The following is a 21,742-nucleotide window of genomic DNA, read 5'->3' as shown; positions in this document are numbered from 1 at the left end:
ACAAATCATATATTTTAAAGAAGCCTGTTTACCTTTAAGCTTTATCACCCAAAGCTGTAAGCTTATAATGCTTATAAAGCATAATACAGCTTAACAATACCATGCTGAATTATGCCACCATTCTTGCATCCCTAACAAGTCTGTTCATGACTTGGCCTAGGATAAATATCAGATTAACTGATTTAAAGTTACTCATGTCATCCTTCCTATTCTTTAAATATTGCCTCATTAGCTTCATTCCTGGCACTCTCCCACTCCCACTGAACAGTGATCAATCTTGGAAATTTCCTAACCCACAACTCAAAAGTCCTTAGCAATTTTTTTTTATATTCTTGGGTATAAGGTATGTCTGCTGATTTCAAATTATTTAATGGTTAGTGTTTAACCTCCTTCCTAGTTACCAATGGAACACAAGTATTTTCTTGTCATTTTTCCAAATGCAGATCAGAAATATTAATCACACACGTACACTGTGTTTTCTACATCATGACTGACAATTCTTCCCTCTTATCTCACGCTGGATATACGACATACTAGGCTACATTTCAAGAACTCCATCTTTGACCTATATCTTGATTTGGCTGACACCAATCCGATTTCTGATACAGCTGCGTGCAGCTGGTAAGTCTGTTGTGGTGGAAGGGGAGCGGGGAGGAAAGGGGTGAGAGGGGGGCAGATCAACACCTGTTACAGTGAAGGAGGGGGCAGAAGCAGGGGCAGGGAAGGCACTGCACACCTGGGGTGGAACAGCATGTGGGATGGAGCCGCAGCTCCTCGGGAGGTCGGGGAGCAGCTCCCACTACTGTGTGCACCCTGGGAGAGCACAGGGGAACGTGCTCTCAGATCTGCATGGGGCAGGACGCGGCGGGTTGCAGCTGTGGGCTGGAGCCAGGGCTGCGTCAGGGGTTTGGCTCAGGGCGGGGGCTACCGAGGGGGCTGCAGCCATCCCATATTTAGCCATAGCCCTGCTTCCAGGTCACACACCTGGCTCTTCCCCGTGCATGGGTGGAGAGGAGGCATTGAGCCAGAGCTGTGCTGGGTGAATGGTGGCACTGGGAGTGGGGCTACAGCAAAATCTGGGGTGGCTGCACACCCTGCCCTTGCCCTGAGCCTAGCACCCGCTGAGAAGACCCCGGTACAGCCCCAGCTCCAGCCTGCCCACCCGCCCTGCCCTGCACAGATCCAGGGGCACACCCCGCCTTATGCCCTTCTGGAGTGCAAGCAACAGCGGGAGCTGCCCCCTCTCCCTGAGGAGCCATGGCTTCATTCCGCACCCTGCCCCTGTCCCTACCCCTGCCCCTTACTGTGGGGGGGGGTGTTGATTTGCTCCCCCCCATGTCCCTTCCCTCCCCCCTCCCTTTCCACCACAATGGACTTACCACCTGCATGCAACTCTGCTCCTTGCTGCCTGAGTGCAGCACTGTGGCTCCGCACGCATGCATTTATTGACCAAATTATAGCTGCATTGGGCCGATTTTTGATACAGTAAATTTTCTTTATATTGGTACTGATCCAATATCAGACTGATGTAGTGGCGCACCTCTACCTCACAGGGCTCAATCTGGAAGGTGTTTGAGGACAAGATTAATGTACACCAACAGGACTGGATTCCTCACCAAAACCAGGAATGGCTACTTTTTTAAAGGAGAAAATGGTCCACCTTATTTGCCCTGGAAATGGGAGATCTAGATTACACTTCTTCTTTGACCTGAGGGAAATAAAATGCTAGGCAAGTGCCTTAGCAAAATTAGGAACGAGGCTAGGGTGGAAACAGACTGTACCCATCCTAAGGAAACTGTGGCATTGGGCTGTAAAGAATGCAAAACTCACAGGGCTAGACAGACAGCAAAAGAGGGAACCTGAGTACATAGACCAGTGTTTAGTAGGGCTGTGCAAAATTTTGATGGCCGTTTCATTTTGACACTGTTTTGACTTATTTTGAGGTCAAAACAGCAAAACTGAAATGAAACAAAGGCCATCAAAATAACCTCGAAACAAAACAAGGCTAGTCGAAATGTTTTGAAAGTCAAAATGTTTTGACCATAATGTTGGGGATAAGAAGTCAGTCCAGCTGGGCTGACTTCCCATCCCAAGCTCAAGATCCGGCAGGGGGCGGGAAGGCAGCCCAGGTGAGATGCAGCCCAGCTGGGCTGCCTTACCATCCCCTGTGCTAAATCATGGGGGAGGGGGGTGGGAAAGCAGCCCAGCTGGACTGCTTTCCTACCCCCCAAACATGCAATCTAGCACAGGGGATGGAGAGGCAGCCCATCTGGGTTGCTGCCCCACCCCTCGTGCAACCTAGCTGGGCTGACTTCCTGCCCCTGGCTGGAGTTGGGAACTCAGCCCAGCTGGGCTGAGTTCCTTTCCCCAGCCCCATGGTCCAGCAAAACAGTCGAAACAGGGGCAAAACAGCCTCACTGTTTTGACGAAGCAGAACAGCGAGGCTGTTTCAATTCAAAATTATATTTGATACAAAACACTGTTCTGTCCAGACCTCAAAACTGAAGTCAAAACAGAACAGTGCTATTTCACACAGCTCTAGTGTTTAGGACACTTATCTAGGAACAGGGAATCCCAGGTTCCAGTCCCTGTGCTTTACTCATTATTTAATGTATAGTCTAGAAACAACTCTGGGGACAGGAAGCAGAGCCCTGGACTGTTCTTCCCACTTCCCCAGCGAGTGTCCCACCTATTTGGTTACAGTCATACATCCTCTTTTGTGACAACCCAATGAATCCTGTATTCTTTACTGAACATCACCACAGCTCAGAGTCTTTAATTACATGTTATCATATTATTTTTCTGCAAGTACCTTGCTTTGTTCAATTAAGAGGTAGATTCTCAGTACATTTGTATCTTCCTCATTCAACATGTGTTCTCAGATACTGCCTGTTATTCAAATGCCATACTGAATTAAACATATATCCTCAGATGTTTTTATGCTGCTTACAAACAATAACGAATGTATCTTTTAGAACCAATGCAGAGGTTTTGCTGTTTTTTTTTCCTGGATGTAATCATTTTGCTTTGAAAATAATGATTCATGAAGGGACAGGTGAAAGTGTTGTTTTTAAGTCACTCCTAATTTAAGCTGGTCAGCCTGCTGCTGAAAAACTGCCCACCTCCCTGGGGGCCTACCAGGTGGGCTGCTGAGTAACTGAGAGCTTGGCAACCTGAGGAACCTGTGCTCCAGGCTGCTGGATATTCAGTCCCTACTTGGCAGACTGTCACAAACCAAGGCTTTTAGGTTCCCAGGACCACATTGTGTTTCAGAAATATTCCACTATAGGAATAGCTTGGTGTTTACAAAACCAAACACTATGAACTTCCAAGTCCATGAAAAAACACTGCGGTTATGAGGCTTCAGCCTGTTTTGACCACCCTCCTCCCCCCACAAGCATACTTTTTTTTTTCTGAAGGCTTAAAGAATATTTCCTGGCCACTTCTAATCTTAATACCCTGATGAGGTGATGATATTATCCCTATTTAAGAGCCAGGAACTCTAGCACCTAGGGGTGAAGGTCAAAATTGTCAAACTTCACTCACTTTAGGTGCCCAGCTGACAAAATCCAGAACCAGGATGTCGAGAGCACTACACATTTCATAGTGCATTTTATTTTCAAAGTAAAGTTCCAACTGACTTCACTTGGTGTCGTGAGTTCTCAGCACCTGTGAAAACCAGGCCCTAGAGATAGAATTCGATTTCACCCAATAGATGACCAAAGTGCAGCTGGAGACTAACTCAGAGTTACCTGACTATTGTGTAGCAGTAATTCCATTACCTTGTCTTGGTGTGTAAGTGCTCCTATTATGAAAATATGGAGTCTTCTGCATGATGCAGACTTCTAGATGAAACAGAATTCTGCCTGATGTGCCTAGCCCTGTGTACAGAGGCACCATAGTCTGAATGCTCACTCAGTGGCCAACTGCAAGCATTGGGCCCAGGGCTGCACAGGAACTCTAGCCCCTCCCCCACCATCACTGCTGGAGTCTAAAGGTACCTTGCCTGCCCCAGCTGCCTTGGCAGGCCAGCCCCCACCTTCACCTCCACTTTCCCTAGAAGCTGAACTGGATGGCTCCTACCATCACTGCTGCTGTTACTCTACTGCTGCTGCTGCCCCCTCTCAGGAGAGAGGGAGATTCCCTGCTGCGCCACCTGACACCACACCTGCACTAGATTACTTCCTAATTGACTGACTACTCCTGCCCTCCCCCACAGCTACCTCACTTAAACTGATCCTAATTTTTCTTCCTGCCTACAGCTCTGCTGCTGAGAACCTGGCTGGAGGCATGAGGGGCTTCTGGACAGATCTTCCACAAAGCCCCTCCACCACTCCAGCCATCTTTTTCATCTGCCTCAGCAGCCTTAAGTGTGTATTTTTGCCCTTGTGTGGCAAGTCCTGTGGTCCACTCCCCTGTTTTGGTGTTTGTTGGGTGGCTAAGTAAGCCAGTTCAAGTTTCCCCAGCTTGTGTGCCCTCCCCCATATTCTCAAAGTATAGGCCTCCTGGCTTTTTTTCTGGTGGGGCTGTGGTTTGGTGAGCTTCAGCCCATTTCTCCCTACCCCACATCTCCTGCACAGCCCCAGCCTGCCCCCAATAGATTCATCAGCCCCAGGGGATATTTTTTCTTTATTGTTTCACATGAGGGCAGGGAAGACAATGGCAAGGCAGGAACCTTCTGGGGGTGGGGGCAGATGCCATAACAGAGCTTTCTGTAGGATGGAGAAGCCTGCAACCTCTCTACTGCAGGAGCAGGTGGGACTATCTGGCTGGGCCCCCCCACCCAAGGGGTTCCCAAGCCCCCTCCCCCATCATCTGGGACCAAGGGCAAGCATGTGGGAAGGGCTACTCTTCATCCTCATCCACAGCTGGGGGTGCAAAGGGCAAGGACCCTGCCCCCAAGCCTAGACCACCAGCGGCTGAGGGGAACAGGTGCACTACACAGCCTGTCCCTGTCCCCAGCCCTGGCCCCACCAACATGGCCCCCCAGGGAACTGCAGCTATGCACAGGCAGCTGCAGGGACACCTGAAGCTGGGAGGTCCAGACCCTCCATCGCTGGCCCTTCCAGCTTGGGCAGCGGGGCTCCATTTCCAGAAGTCACCTGCAGTCATGGGGTGAAGTGCCAACTGCCCAAGTGGGAGAACTTGCACTTTGAGGCCTGGGTGCAGGCCCTGGCTCAGGTAGTAGAGGCCCCCAAGATTATGGTGGTCTCCTACTTTCATGGCAAAGGGGTCTTTTTCCTAACCACGGAGGCCACTGCATAAAAGGCAGTGGAGGCAAAGGGCCTTGTGGTGGAGGACGAATATGTCCCCCTTGAGCCTCTAAAACAGCTTGGGACCAGGGTGGTCCTCAGTTCCATCCCTCCTTATATCCCTAATTGTGCCCTGCTCCTCCAGCTCCACACCCTGGGGAGAGTTATCTCCCCAGTGGTGGTCCTCTTACTGGGGTGCCAAGATCCTGGACTCTGCCACGTGCGCTCTTTCTGTCACCAGGTCATGATCCAGCTGGCAGCAGGAGCACGGCTGGAGTCTGAGGGGGTGCCTGGTAAATCAGGGAGCCCTGCTGAGGATTTTCTATATACTGGGGGACCTGCAGTGCTTCCGGTACCATGTCCCGTGGCACATGCATCATAAGTGCCCCATGGGCCAGGCGGGGAGGGGGCATTTGCAGGTCCCACTAGAAAGAGGCATGCCCCCTGGCACCCCAGCCACAGCTGTGAGCTCCCCTGTGAGCTCAAGGGACCCCGCCCCGCAGTTGAGTTTAGCGGAGTCCCAGGGACAGCACCGGCAACATAGGAGAGAGAGGGAACAGGGCCCCCCTGCCCCTAGTCATAACCCTGTCATGGCTGCCCCACTTCCCAACCCTCACCTTCTCTTGCTGGAGTCTATCCACCTGAGAACCACCCCATGGCTGAGTGGGTGCAGGTCCCCTCTGGGTGTAAAGGAAAAAGGAAGGCCCAGACACAGCTGGAGCCCTCTGACATGGAAGATTCCTCTCCCCCCTGAAGACCACCACATGGGGGGAAGGAGTGGCCCAGCCTCCAGGGGCCTACTAATCTGTGCCTGACATCCCACTCCATTTTGACAGTTTCCTCACTACTGGCAGGAGAAGGCAAGGGGCCCTAAAGCTGCAATGCCCGAATCTATTGGCGGGTCCGCAGTTTTATAGATGCCCTCTATACATATGGGACAGCACTACGTGAACCGGCAGGCCCCACACAGGGCATAGAGGCCCTTGCTGAACCATCTATTCCACCTCCCCAGCCATTAAGTTGTTTAAGATCATGATCCTCAATGTCCACGGCTGCAGGAAGGGTCTCCAGAAGTGCCAGGTGCTCTCCTTCCTTCAGAAGAGAGGGTACCTCATGGTATTCTTGCAGGAGACCCTGACGACTCCAGCTGATGAGCCTAGTTGGTGGCTGGAGGTCCTCCAGGAGGTTGAGGTGGTGCCGTGCTGCCTTCTGCACCTCTGGATCCAGGTGCAGGGGCTGGTCCTGAACCTTCTGAATGTGTACACCCCTGCAGGGGACCCAGAGTTGGTAGATTTCTTTGACCAGGCGGCCACATACATTGGCACCCTCAACCCTCATGAGTGCCTTGTCTCTGGTGGGGATTTTAATATCACCTTAAATGCACAAGACTAGTCTGGCAGAGAGCGGAACCAGGCTGCTGTGCATGTCCTTGGGGGAGATCCTGATGGACTAATCCCTGGCGGATGTCTGGCATGCCTGTCACCCTACTGATGCCCCTGCCTTCTCCTATGTGAGGGTGGGGGAGAAGCAGGGATGCCACTCTTGGTTGGACTGGGTTTATATCTCTTTGCCGCAATTTGCCCAGGCCCACTCCTCTGGTATTTGGCCGACCCTTTTTAGCAATCACCACCTTGTCTGGGCCCAGGCCACACTAGGGCCTGGACATCCAGGGTCGGCCTCCTGACATTTCAATGCCAGTCTGTTGGAGGATGTGGGCTTCAGGGAGGCCTTCTTGGAGTTCTGGCTGGCCTGGTGTGAGCAACGGGCAGGAGGTAGTCCGGGAGCAGCTTGAGTGGGAAGTGCTAGAGCTGGAGGGGTGCCTGGCCACCAACCCAACCAACCCGTCCCTCTGCCGAGAGTGTCGGGAGAGGTGGGAAAAGCTTTGTGCTCTTGATGACCACTGCAACCCACAGTGTGTTTGTCCGCTTGCGTGTCCAGCTCGTTTGGGAGATGGACCACAGCTGCAACTTCTTGTATGCCCTGGAGAGGAGGCAGGGGGCCAAGAAGTACATCACCTGCCTTCTGGCAGGTTATGGCAGGCCCCTTCACGGATCCAGGTGAAATGCACCTGTGCATGTGGGTCTTCTATGAAGAGCTCTTCTCCCTGGATCCGACTGATGCTGAAGCCTGTCAGACCCTGTGGGAGGCAGCTGGGACCGCCTGGAAGCTCCTTTCATTCTGGCTGAGTTTTTCCACCCTCAACGTGATGCCTGGCAACACGGCACTGGGCATTGATGGGCTGACCGCGGAGTTTCACCAGGCGTTCTGGGATGTCCTCAGCCCGGACCTTGCCGTGATCTGGGCCAAATCAGTGGGGAGCTCCCCGTCATGCTGGAGACCTGCGCTGACCCTCCTGCCAAAGAAGGGGGATTTCCATGGCCTGAGGAACTGGTGTCCCGTGTCCCTCATCTGCACAGACTACAAGGTGGTAGCAAAGGCCATTTTGCTGCACCTGTGGTCCGTGCTGATGGACATGATCCATCCTGACCAGATGTACATGGTGCCCGGACATCTCATCTTCAACCTGTATTTGGTTTGGGACCTCCGAGAGGTAGCGCACCGGAAGGGCCTGTCTTTCACCCTCCTATCCCTGGACCAGGAGAAGGTATTTAACAGAGTGGATCATGGGTACCTCAAAACTACGCTGCAGGCCTTTGGTTTTGGCTCCACTTCATGTGGGCTCTCCAGGTGCTGTATCCAGAGTGTTTAGTCAAGCTCAACTGGACCCTGATGGAGCCCATCCCATTCAGAAGAGAGGTGCAACAAGGCTGCCCACTGTCAGGCCAGCTGTATGCCTTGGCCCTGGAGCCCTTCCTTGTTCTCCTGCGGAAGTGGGTGGTGGGGTTGATGCTCCAGGTGCCGGCGGTGCGGCTGGTCCTGTTGCCGTATGCTGAGGACATACTCCTCATGGTCCAGGACTCGCCTGACCTGGCACAGGTGCAGGCCTGCCAAGCATTGTACTCGGTGGCCTCCTCTGCCTGGATCAGTTGAGTTAAGAGCTTTGGCCTGGCAGTTGGTGATCAGTGGCAGGTGGGCTCACTCTCACCTGCACTCTCTGTGGGATCTACTGGAGTGTGGGCTCGCTGTTCTACTTGGAGGTCTACATGACACTCACAGATCCCTCCCCACTGGAGAACTGGCACCAGTTGGAGGCAAGGGTGGTGGACAGGCTTCAGGCATGGGCAGGGCTCCTGAGATGTCTCCCTGCGTGGGAGAGTGCTGAACCAGCTGGTCCTGGCCATGCTCGGACGCTGCTTACACACCCTGCCTGTGCCCCCCCGAGGTCCTGGTGGGACTCCAGAGATGGGTGCTGGAGTTTTTCTGGCTGGGACATCACTGGGTCACTGCAGAGCTCCTGAGTCTCCCTGTGCAGGAGGGCAGCCAGGCCCTGCTTTGCCTGCACAGCCAGGTCTTCACTTTATGCCTTTACGCCCTGCAGTGACTGCTATATGGTGTTGGTAGCCATGCAGCATGGAGCCACCCCTCTGCCACTTCGGGTGGATCCGGTATAACTGGCAACTCATCAGTCTGCGGGGCTTCTCCCTGTAGGACCTGCAAGGGCTGCCAGATTTCTACCAGAATCTTCTCCGGGCCTGGAGGCTGGTCTCCACCTCCAGGTCCCCTCCAACAGTCACCCAGGGTGCTGACCTGCTTGTTGAGCCCCTTCTCTGGAACCCCCAGCTGGAGCTGCCAATGGAAGAGGCTCCCGGTTGTGACAGAGGTTGATCCTGGCTGGTGTCACCTGTATCGGAGAGCGCCTGGACTATGACAGGCAGGAGTGGGTGGACCCTGCTGCACTGGCCTAGTGCATAAGTCTACCCACAGCGTGCAACTTGCCCTCTGGTCCAGGAGGTGAAATGTGCCCTACCTCCCAATGCCCTTGCCTTTGTTGACCAGGTCCTGCATGGTGGTGGTTCCTGCCCCACTCCTGTGTCCTCTAGTTTGAGTGCTTCTCAAACTATCTGATGTGGCGGACTGGCAATTTTTTTTCCAGTGGGCCAGGGACTAGTGCCTGGTTCAGCTGGTGGCAGCATCTGCGTACAACAGCGCTACACAAATGTGCGACCAGCTGTTTCTTTCTCTTTTCTCACCTCGCACGACGTCACATCACCTGGAGTGTTGGAACATACAAACCGTGGTGCTATGACATATCAATGTTATGCTTCTGAAAATGTATTTCTTTCCTTCCTGGCAACTCGCTGCAGACTGGTGACCAGTGGCTCACGGACCACCACCAGTATGCAGACCACCACTTTGAGAAGCACTGCTCTAGCCCACTGTAGTTTGTCATGGGGCTGGCGCCTCACTTGGCTTCATGGCACTTCCCGCTCTACCCCCTGAGCCAGGTGGAGGACACCAGACTGGTCTGCTTTTCTACCATACATCACTGCCACCTCTACATGCTCGTGTGCCGTACTGTCCATCATGCCACCCTTGCATCCCACCCAAACACCAAGTAACAGGACCTGCTTGGTGAGGGCATGGCTGGGGCACCACAGTGGCTGAGTCTGTAGTCCACCCTCATCCCATGAGCCAACAGGGACCTCAGCGGGAGGCTTCTCCATAAAGCCATCACCATGGGCGTGTATGTGGAGAGTTTCATGGACACCTCATGGTCTTCTGCCTTTTCTGTGGGCAGAGGGAGACCCTGGTGCCCATGAACCTTGAGTGCATCAGGCTGCAGTGCCTCCAACTCCACCTCCAGAGCCTCCTCTTGAAGTTCTGGTTGAATTTCACTCCCCACCTTCTTGTTTCTGGTCACCCCATCTATGACCACCAAGTCCCAGGACCTCCTGGTCAACCTCCTCCTGGCCCTGGCCAGGTAAACCTTGTACTTGGAAGGTGCCCAAGACTGCGGGACCGCTTTCCTCTCGCTTGTCCACGCTCATTTCCGGGGAGAGCATCAGTGTGTGGTTTTCACCAGCTCCTTAGATGCCTTTGAGGACTGGTGGGTGCAGCCGGGGGGGCTTTGCTTGCTGTCCCCCTCAGGCGCACTTATTTTCACATTTTGACCCTTTGACGCACACAACACTCCCATCCTGTTTTTTTCATTAGTTGTCCAAAGTATTTTGTTGTAACGTTCAGTCACTAGCCCCCCATACAATAGGGTCTACTCGTTAGCTGGGTGGGCCTTTGGGCTGATGCTATTTTGAATGTTACGAATGGACATGAGCTTCTGAGACTCAGCCAGCTGGCATCTGGGGACACTACCCCTTGTGCCAGATGGACTGCTGAAGCAGCCCTAACCTGGAGTGGCCCCTGCACCCTGTACCCACTGCAGCAGTCTGGCAGTGGGGTCTGCTGCCTGGCTGTGATCTGCTGCCAGCTGCGACAGCATCCACCCTCTTGGACCTGTGGCCCCATGACTGCCCTGTCAGACCTGGATGAGGACTGCATGGCTGCCTGGGCCATGGCATGGGCCACTGCAGCAGAGCCTACTGTACCTCTGGGCCAACTGCCAGTGGGCTGTGGCTGCACAGTTGGCCTTCGGGCAGCACTGCTGTAATGTCTTCTGGTGGTCCCCCCCTGCCATCTGGGCAGCTATCACTCAGAAGATTTGCTCCTTGCCCAGTGACTTGCTTTGCTCCTTGCCATGGCCCGATTTGAACTGTCAAGGCATGTTCTCTTGGCCCCAAATAGCCAAGAGGTCAGTCACCACATCTGCCTTCCAGCTGGATATCTGGTGCTGGCCCTGGGCAGGTTCCTCTGCCCATGTCTTGCCTCACCAGCAGAGATCCTGTGGTGTTCCCTGTTTAAAAACTGCAAATTCTCTGATAAGAAACCCAAATTCTCTCATTAAAATACTCCAAATCCATGTTCTTCTGCTATTAAAATGAAACGCTACTATATAGAGAGAGATCAGTTAGGCAATGTTTTATTGCTATATTTACAAGTTTAAAGCAGTTTGGAAGCCTGCTAGTGCCTCTATCATCATAATAAAATAGATTCAAAATATCTATACACTTCAGAATTTGCTTTTTTTTTTGTCATTGAAAAATCAGAGCTTCCCCTGTCCCCTTTGCTTATTGAGCGGTACTGAAGTGCCGGTGCCCTGCTCCTACCCCTCACTCTCAACCTACAGCCCTTGCCTGTCCCCCCACTAGCTCCCTCTGCCCCAGAACCAGGACACGGGTCCGGCTGCAGCTGTTCCACTTACTGCTTTACGGTTCTGAGCAGTGCCTGCCCTGGCTGTTCTGCTCCCTGCATCTGTGCCCAGACCCCAGCAATCCCCATAATATTCCTGGGAAGCCCCCAACTGGGTCTCAGGGACTGGGCTGGTTCCTTCTAGGACAGTTTCCCCCTGCACAGGCTGCTCTAGGAGGGCAGGGGAACTCTAAGCCCAGTTCTGGTGGCTTCTCCCACCCAGAGCTCTTCCCCACGCCCAACCCCCATCTCTCCTCCTCTCTTACCCACACACTTGCTGCCAACTCCACCCCTTCACCCAGCCCATCACACACCCAACTGGTTCCTGGGATGAGAAGCACCCCCGCTGGCTGGGGCCACATGTCATGGGGCAGGGCTGCACAGCGTAAGGTGCCCCTGCAGGCATGGCTTCTGCCAGCAGGTGCCATCCCATCTCATCCCATGTGGCTGTCTGGGCTTATAGGGTGTGATTTGTGGTGGGAAGATGGAGTTTGTAGGGGAAGGGGTATAGGGAGTGGGAGTGGGGTTTGTTGGAGAGGTTGGTGGGTTTATAGGTGGGTGTAGGACTTATGGGAATGAGGTTTGTAGAAAGGGTATTGCGCAGGGTTTTGGGGGATGTGGGATATGTGGGGGGTGGTCTGTGGGGGGGAGTTTGTGGGTGGAGGGGACTGCTTGGGAAGGTGATACCCCTGCCTGTCCCCTGCATGGTCCAGCTCGAGGATGTGCAGCCTCTGCAAGTTGCCCCAGAACCCTGGGTGACAGCAAAAGTGGCCTGGTCCTGCTCAAAGGTGCACACTCCTGGGCTAGGGCAGGCCTGACTGATTTGGCACAAGCCAGGCAGCCGGGGCCGCATTGCACTGTGCTGTGAGAGGGGGCTCTGCCAGGAGTGGGTCCCAAGCACCCCCATGGCTGCTGCTGCTGTAGAGGAGCAGTGGTCTATGTGGCAGACCCTCCCTTCCCACACAGTCCCCCTGCCACCCACGTTTCGCCCATACACCCCCACACACCCCTGCACTCTCACAGCTCCCTCCTCCCATGTCCCTACTTACCTCGGAGAATGCCCGGGTCCGAGTCACTGCTGCAGCCTTGCCCCACTCCTGTTTGCCCCGCATGGTGAGGCAGTGTGCTCGAACACCAGGGTAATGAGTAGCTAGAGACATGCTCTGGCCAGCTGCACTGCTTTTTTTCACATTTTTTTTAAACCTGGATTTCCAGGTATCAAATTTAGAGCCCACTCTGCAAATATGCAGCAAAGAGAACATTTTTTTGTTCTGAGTGTGCCTCTTGTGGAGTCTTAAACCTCTCTGAGATGCTGCAAGAGGCCCATGCTTGCTTGTCTAGACGCGCCCATTGATGCTGAGCTTGGTTTATTAGTGGAGTTTGAATCTTTCGATCCAGAACATGAATGCCTATCATCTGAGCTAAGGGAGCAAAGTTAAGAGCAAAAATAGGTTGAGTATATTAATCAGACATGAGGGAGGCTGAGTTGCATAGGATTTATGGATTCCCTTCCAGATTCTGGACTGGGGTCTTTTAGTGATTTGGGAATCTTCCACACCTGTCTCTGCTACCAAATACTTCTATACCTCCTTAGCCGCTTACCTTGTGACCTCAGCCAACATTTCTGCAACTCCTGTCACCTTCACACTCTACTTTTATCCCCCACCAGCTTCATTCTTCAGTAGCTTTCCTTACCCCCTTCTGGCTACTAGCTCCCATGCCCCTCCTCACATTCTACCTCCTTCAAAACCCTGTTCCTTGATCTTTTCTTTCCCTGTCCTTTCTTCATAGTGCTGCATGTTTTCCTTCCCTTCCTTTCTGTCTTCACACCAGTAGAGGGAGAGAATTATAAGCACAGTCAAGAGTCTTGCTGTCCTATAAAAGACTCATAGAATCTTCCTTTTCAGGTCTGCACCACTGTATCTAATTTTGCAGCAATTGTTGGAGAAGTCATGCTGAGCCTGGCAGTCCTGGGATGAAGAGCGCTCAGTCAACCTCTGGGAACAGCATGTGAACATGCTGGTAATGGCAGGAGCTGAGAAAGGCTGGATCATGTTTAGTGCAAATGAATGTCAGAGAATTTAGCTGCCAAATTAACCATTTGGTATTGGAGCATATATGACTGAGGTTTTTCAAAGTCTCATGATTTCACTAAATTTGGTTGGTTTTTCAAGGGAGCAGCAAAAGATATATTCTTGACACAAGTATAATTTCCCCTGCCAAATTGATGATGTTCCTGCTTGAAAATGTAGGGGTTCTAGATTGTTTCTAGAAGTCTATAAGCAAATAAATGTGGAGGCTCAATGCAAGGGTTGCACAACCTACCAATCCTTTGCCCCTCATGCCACTTGTAACAGCAGCAACATTATGGGAGTGCAACAAAAGGTGATATTTATAAGTTAAATTGTCTGGCTGGAGAAAATGTTTGAGGGATTGGGGCCCAAATTATCTGGACAATAAATTTTTCTGGGCAGAGGCCTTATTTTGTGTTTTTAAAACATTTTACTACTATTATAAAATATCAATTATAGTAAGTACTATAAATAACTCTCAAACCATCCCTACAATGTATTATCATATTTGGATTTGGTTTTGGATACAATGCTATTATTACGTATTCATGGGTCAACAGAACTACACACTACTGACCCCTGATGAAACAGTAACTGCGTTCAGAACATCTTCAGCCAACTACAGACATGTGCTTTGTTTGCAAAAGCAATCAGCAAAGATTTTGTTAAAACAAACAAAAAACCCCCATTTATTACTGTTGAACCAGTTGTATGTGGTAAATGGATTACAACACCAAATATCAAAATACTGTAATTCGCAATCTTCCACACAGTCATGCTTCTTATTCCTCTGCAATGAAAGCCTTTTTGGTTTTATTTCAACCTCTGTCTTTGTACAAAAGACAGACCATGTATTAAGTATCTTGGGATATGTTTGATGAACATATACTTCTCAAATTAAATGATCGCTTAACATTACTGCTGCTACTTTACAGTTAGGCACTTGAACCAGAAATTCTTTGGCACAATTATCCCTTCTCTCCATCCAACAATCTGAAAGAGAATCAGAAAACTCTCAATTTTAATTTTTGGCCAGTAATATCAGAAGGCTACAATTTATAGCTCAGATAAAGGTCCAGATCTCCTACTGGCAAATTGCTCCAAATAAATTCCCAGACAAGCAGTTCATCAAAATCAGATAAATATGCCATCTTTCTTACCATACAAACTTATTTTGATATGATAGGATTATTTGGATTTACATGAGACTGAGGCTAAGGCACACTGTTCAAAGTTTGAGACAAAGCTCCAGGTTAGCCATGACTGTAGCATTTTATGGTCTTTTCATGAAAGATTTTGGTAACATAAGAATAGAAACCAGAAAAGAGGCTCCTCCTGATACTGAACTGGATCTACAAATGACCCCATAATATTGTAGCAGGCAGGGGCAAAGGATTGGTAGGTTGTGCAACCCTTCCATTGAGCCTCCACATACAACCTTTCAAAGCTTGGGTTGAATCCCAGGCTTGAGATACTGCTGTTTTGATTGGTGGAGCCCATCCACTAATCAGGAGGCAGCAAGAAAAATAACACTACGCCCCTTTCCTGAGGGAAGGGAGAGAAGAGCTCTCCCGGACCTGATTAAAGATTGTAAACTGTCAGGTCTGAAAGACTTCAGGTGCGGAGCCCTGGAACGTATAAAAGGAGCTGCGTGCCCAGTATGAGGGGCAGATGTGTTGGGGACAGAGAAGAGAGAGGAGGAGAGCTGCTCAGCAGGGTGAAGCAGTAGCCCAGGAAGAGCCCCTGAAGACTTTTATCAGCCAGAAGCGTGGCACAGCTTTAGCGGTTAGGCTCTCGGTATGCAGCACAGCACACGGTGTCGAGACCCTGGGACCTGCATGAGGTGGCTTGGGTCTGCAACATCCGGCATGCAGCCAGAGACACAGTGCACAGGCCGGTGCATGGAGCAGGATCTTTGGAGCCCGCGGGACGGCTCAGATCCTCAACCCCCAGAACGAGGCTGGGAGCTTGGTGCAGGAGGCACTGCACAGTGGGTGAGAGACCCTGGGAGCCACTTGAGGTGGCTCAGGTCTACAGCTGCTGACACAGGGCACTGGCTCAGTGCAGACCCCGCCGCCCAGAAGGTCTGGGAACAGACCGAGTCCCTGTGCCCCTAGCACAAGGCAAAGGGTTCACTCCACATGGGCATGTGGCCCTAAGCCAGGACAGCAGCAGCAGAGTCAGGTGGCAGGAAAACTGACCTTGACAGGTTGCAACGGTGGGCGGATGAGAATAGGATGGGGTTTAACACTGATAAGTGCAAGGTGTTGCACATGGGGAGGAAGAACCGGCACCACACTTACAGGTTGGGGAACTCCCCTCTTGCCAGCACGGAGACGGAAAAGGATCTTGGAGTCGTCATTGACTCCACGATGAACATGGGCCGGCAGTGTGGGGAGGCAGTCAAGAAGGCCAACCGTACCCTGTCATGCATCCACAGATGCATCTCGAGCAGGTCCAGGGAGGTGATCCTCCCCCTCTATGCGGCACTGGTCAGGCCGCAGCTGGAGTACTGCGTCCAGTTCTGGGCGCCGCACTTCAAGAGGGACGTGGACGATATGGAAAGAGTTCAGAGGAGGGCCACTCGTATGATCAAGGGTCAGCAGGGCAGGCCTTATGAGGAGAGGCTACGGGACCTGAACCTGTTTAGCCTCCACAAGAGAAGGTTAAGGGGGGACCTTGTGGCCTGCTACAAACTGGTCAGGGGGATCAGCAGGTATTGGGGGAGTCCCTGTTCCCCCGTGCGCTGCCAGGAGTGACCAGGAATAACGGTCACAAGCTGGCGGAGGGTAAGTTTAGATTAGATATTAGGAGGCGCTACTTCACAGTCAGGGTGGCTAGGGCCTGGAACCAGCTTCCAGGGGAAGTGGTGCAGGCTCCTAGCCTGGGGATTTTTAAAAGGAAGTTAGATGAGCACCTTGCCGGGGTCATCTGACCCCGGTGCTCTTTCCTGCCAAGGCAGGGGGTTGGACTAGATGATCTACCTAGGTCCCTTCCGACTCTAGCTACTATGAAACTATGAAACTATGGAGGGCAAGAGAGCTTGATCTGGAGAACAAGAGACAACCCTCCGGGACTGTGGAGTAGCACATTACCTTGGTCCGCACAGGGGAGAGACCCCCACAAGGGTTGCAAAGGGGCACCACGTGGGCCACTCCTGGCTGAGCTTAGGAGTCTTTGGTGTCTTCCTCTCCTTTTTCTTTCCCCCTATCTCCTTTCCTGTAGTGGTACCTTGGGAGTGGGGCCCCTGCCCTGGAGGGCACCCCAGTAGTCTAAGAACTGCTGATTATATTTGTGGACTGTGCCTTACAGTTTATGTGAATAATTTGAAGTAATACTCTATATATGAATAGAGTGATAAGGTTGCCCAATCAATATCCTTTGGTCTGGTTTGTTCTACTGTTTGTCTGTATTTTAAATGATAACTGGGTGTGTATATATCTGTATATATACACATAATAGGGTTTATGGTTTTGTAAACTTGTACATATATATAATCTATGTCATTACCCTTTATTGGTTTTGTTGAAATAATAAATCTGTATATAGTTACGTAATCAATTGACTGGACCTGATTCTATAGGGGATGGAGGTGGCCACTGGGGTATTGTGCCCCTCCACAGCACACTGCCCTGCCAATAATTCCCTCAATTGGAGAGGGAAGTACTAACCCGTGTACACCCAGGCTACAATATAAAAAAATAAATAAATCAGATTTATGGATATACACAGGGAAAAGAGGTCTGGCACTAAATTTATAGTGTGGGTCCATCTTTAATTACAAAGTAAAATACAAGCATTCTTAGTAGGGGTGCCCAAATAGAGGTTTTTTGGGCTGATATCAATGACCAATTTTTAGCGAGCCATATTGGCCGATATTGAGCCAATCACAAATATGCAGCCCCACTGCATGTTGAGCGGTGTAATAGATTCTGTCCCTAAATGGCTAAAACAAATCTATTTGATATAATAAATTTAGAACGGAGATGATGAGATGTATCTTGGAGCCACTGACTTAAGGCAGTAGTTGTCAACCTTTTTGGATCCAAGGTACCCCTCATTAGACTCCAGGCAGCTCTTGGAAAATGTCAGCTCTTAGTTTTCACTTGTTTGTCTTGACTACAGATAAATAATATAGAGATTTTTCTGTTGCAAATCTCTCAGAAAGATGACAGCAAGTCAAAAGGTTTCTGACACTATATCTTTTTATTTGAAAACTCTGTATTTATTTTGTGAATCATGTTTTCATTTCTAACAGTGCTAACACTGTGTGGCACCCAGAATCACCCTGGAAAAGATCTTAAGGCACTGCAAGGTGCTATGATACTTGGCTGAAAACCACTGATTTAAGGAATTTCTGACATGAGTAAATATAAGAGATCTACTTCATTATCTTATGTTTTATGAAAACTGCATTATGAAAAACTTCATTATCTTACGTGTACTGCCACCAGTGAGGATAGCATGCCTGAGTTGCAGCCTCCTCTCAACTGAGAGAGGGGGGAAGTTGGTGGCAAGTATGGGCATGGGCAAAGTACAGCAAGTTTAAAAAAGGAAGGGAATTTACTGTGCATCAGCTGTTCTGCAGGAACTATCCATCTGTTTGTTCTTATCCCAGGGTAGGTGAAAGGAAATCACAGCAGCTTATCCTTATGAGAAATAGGTCTTAATTGCCCCACGATAGTTTTTACATAATATTAGGTAGACGTGGGCAGACAGACAGTTACCATGGAATTTGTGATGAGTTCCTAAACCCTACGTTAGAAAATTACTGAATTCTGGTATAATCTTTACTGTATTCTGGTACTTTATCAATGGTCTTTTTGAAGATCTCTCCTTGGAAACGCATAGATCTCAGATGGGAGGGTGTAAAACAGATCTTAAATACCAATATGTTTTCAGTTGCATTAGTTTTTCCTGAAATGAAGATAACTGAATTATCGATTTACAGGGTGAAACTATTGACAGACTTGGCACTGATGTTAAACCCACTGTATTGTTGGCTAGAACATCATCATCCAAGTTCAACTGCAAGAAGCAAGAAGCAGCACAAAATGTTTTCCACCCATGGATGTGTTATAACTAATGTTAATTTGTCTAATCAGGACATATCAAGTCTAGAAATCCTAGTGAGCTCACGAGCACAATACTACATTGGGTAGGTAGATCTGCTTCACAGGCACCAGCGGAAGGTCAGCAGGCTGCCTGTGAAACTTTCTGAGTGATAACTGGCTATAAGAAATACTTTGCTAACAAAGCAGAACCCCAATCTTGTATTCTTTAAAGGTTAAGCTGGCATGCAGAAAAAGAGCATACCAGTGGGAAGTTTATTTTTACCTATTATAGACAGCAGTCTACTAAACTTCTGTTAGGAGATGAGATTTTAGACTTGAAATTTTAAATATTATTTGAAATATTTTCCTACGGGAATTTAAACACAGAAATTAAAAATCAAGTATTCTGCACTACGGTTATAGAAGAGTAAAACTTAAACAAGCACACAGTTACAAAGACTTATTATTCATCCTTTCACATGAAGATCACCCTGTTGGTCCAGTGTAGACAGCATAGGGGCAGTGTAAGCAGGTGATGATGCTGTTATATGATGATATATATGATATTGGCAGATGCACAGGTGAATGAACCTTGGATGGTATACTCTATGTTATTTGATCCAGTGATGTTGCAGTTGGTGTTGATGAAGAGGGGGTGCAGCTTGCATCTAGGTACACTGCAAGGCCTGGTGCCTCAATGAAAATAGGAGTTAGGTAGCCTGTTATTTGAGAGATGTTGTTTGAGGTTCGGGGGCTTCTCTAAGCTAGGATGTTTGTCTACCCTGGCTATCTTAGGATGGTCATCTGTTTCCAGGATTGGAGGTTATTAAGTATGTATGTGTTCAAGATGTTCAAGTGCAGGCTGTAGGTAAGAACCAGAGGGATTCTGTTTTCCTTATGGGGTCGGTATTGTAGCAGGTTAGAGCAAGGTCTGAGTTTGGCTTTCTTGATTTGACTGGCTATGATTTTGGGATTGTATTATAAGTGTAGGACTCCCTGGGTACCTATACATGTGCAGTGAAGCTGTTCTGATGTGATGTAATTACAGTATACCAGAGCAGACTCCACTGTTACATGTAACAGCATCCCCGCACTGAAAAATGGCATTGGGGGAGCTTTTAACTAAAGCTTGTTCGATGGGCTTTAAAGTGCCCCCACTGCAATTTTTCAGTGTGGGACTCTGATACATGTGACGTTTCGGGCACTTTAATTAGAGTGGCTCTGAGTGCCGCTCTAATTAAAGTGCCCCTCCCCCCCACTCCAGGAACGTGTATAAATGCTCCCTGTTCCAGATTCTTAAGATATGTCTCCCTGTACATGAGACCAGAGCATATATAACTATAATACAGAGCTTGGTTGCAGATGATGGATCTAATGGTGTGGTTAGGATGAAAGCAGGTGATGTGACAGTGGCTGTGGTGGTTGGTGGGTTTCTAACACAACACGGTGGTGAAGTGGCCATTGCAAACCTTCACAATGGTACCTATGAAAGGAATTTGCCTGGTGGAGCATTCCAGATTTAGTTTGATGCTTGGGTGGAAGTTGTTAAATTCCTGGTGAAATTTCTCTAGTGATTCCCTACCATGTGTCCATACAATGAAGATGTCATTGATGTACCCCAGATACATAAGGGGGGTGAGAAGGCAGTTGTGGAGGAAACAGACTTCATGGTCTGTCATAAATATATTGGCATATTGGGAGGTGGGTCATATATGTGACCATGGTAATGCCATTTGTTTGCACATCTCCAAATGTGAAACAGCTATGAGGACAAAGCAGGAGAGTGCAATGGAAACAGAAAAAATGACCTTGTCAGGGATACATAATGTTCTTTAATGACTCCAATCTGTCCTCACGGGTGAGATGCAATATCCATGGTGATCTGTGGTGTCTTTAAAATGGCTGGCAGCTCCATATGGGAATAGGATAGAGTCAACATAGCCAGAAACTCCCTCCCTGATGGTCAGAGACTATGGAGTGTCCTGGGCTGCCAGGTTTGTGAACCTTGGGTAATAAATAAAAGTTGCCTGGCCTGGGCTCCCAGAAGGTGAAAGCAGTAATCCTATCCTGTTTCCAGAGGTACTGTTGACAGGTCTTTTAATTCTTTGTGGTACTGTGCTGTGGGGTCCTCTGTCAGGCGTTTGTACAACTGTTGGAAAGCTGTCTCTCAGCTTCCTGTAGGAATGCTGTTTTGTCCATGACAGTAGTGGCACCCCACTTTATCAGCCAGTGATAATATCAGGGTTTCTTGTAAGGCAGAGTATGGCTCTTGGTCCCACAGGACTGAGGTTGTAACGTAAGTGCTGTTATTTCTTAGTAACCTCAGAGTGGACATGGAGGCAGAAAAAATTATAGACAGATACAGAGTGGGGCTGTGGCCCTCAGGTGGAGTCCAAGAGCTTTCCTTCTTTTTGTGCTGTGTATAGGTCTGGTCTGTGGTAGGCTGATAACTGTGTGACCCCTTGTCATGAAAATATTCCCTTAGTCTTAGGCGACAAAAAAAGTGTCAAGGTCTCCATGCAGCTGCATCTTATAAAGTTGTCTAGTATGACAGGAAGACCATGGGACAGTACAGGTCTGAGAGTGTGGTTGCATAAGTTGATGATACAGCCATGGATTGTGGAGTTGCGGCTGCAGCATGTATGTTTATAGAGCTTTGCTATGCTTCCTTCGTTTTCTTTAAGGAGTGACAGCATTTGTGATTGGCTTTAGGGCTGGATGCGGAGATGTCCTCCGGTTCTGTTCACGTGGTTCTGTATGCTGTTTGTTAGTTGTGCAACCTGGGGTTGATTAGTCCCTATTTGCTGTACAGGACACAGATAAGGTGGTTCCTTAATTTTTTGGAGAAAGTGAAACTCAACTTGTCAGAATAGGCTGTGTGGTATGTGGCACAGGGTGGATTAGTCACCTGGACTCCTTTGGGTAGGTCATGCATTTGCTTGCATCTGGTCAGAAGAAAGAAATCTGAGCAAACCAGAGTAAGTTCGTTGTGTGGACTGATTACAATCCATTTAATCATGGATGGCGTGGTGCCATCATGAGCAGAGTTAGATAGTTACCTCTGTAGCTGCATTACATCAGGTAGGAGACAGGGTAGAGATGCATCTTATATACTAACCAATTCAGAGAAAGTTCACGGAATGGACTGCAATTAAGCCATTTCACATACCACACAGCCTATTCTTTAACATTAGTATAAGTTTAATTTAAATAATATAAG

The 21,742-nt window shown here is 49.5% G+C and overlaps 1 protein-coding gene across 4 annotated transcripts in view; it reads right to left on the bottom strand.

Annotated features, from left to right (window-relative positions):
- LDAH (lipid droplet associated hydrolase) overlaps positions 1-21,742 on the bottom strand; it is a 219,391-nt gene that overhangs the window by 68,040 nt on the left and 129,609 nt on the right. The gene's annotated exons all lie outside the window — the stretch shown is intronic.

This window comes from Crocodylus siamensis, chromosome 1, assembly GCF_052110815.1.
Source record: "Crocodylus siamensis isolate JL-2025a chromosome 1, ASM5211081v1, whole genome shotgun sequence".
Classification (NCBI taxonomy): Eukaryota; Metazoa; Chordata; order Crocodylia; family Crocodylidae; genus Crocodylus; species Crocodylus siamensis.
The sequence above is the reverse complement of the archived record's forward strand: the minus strand, read 5'-3'. Positions and strand labels throughout refer to the sequence as shown.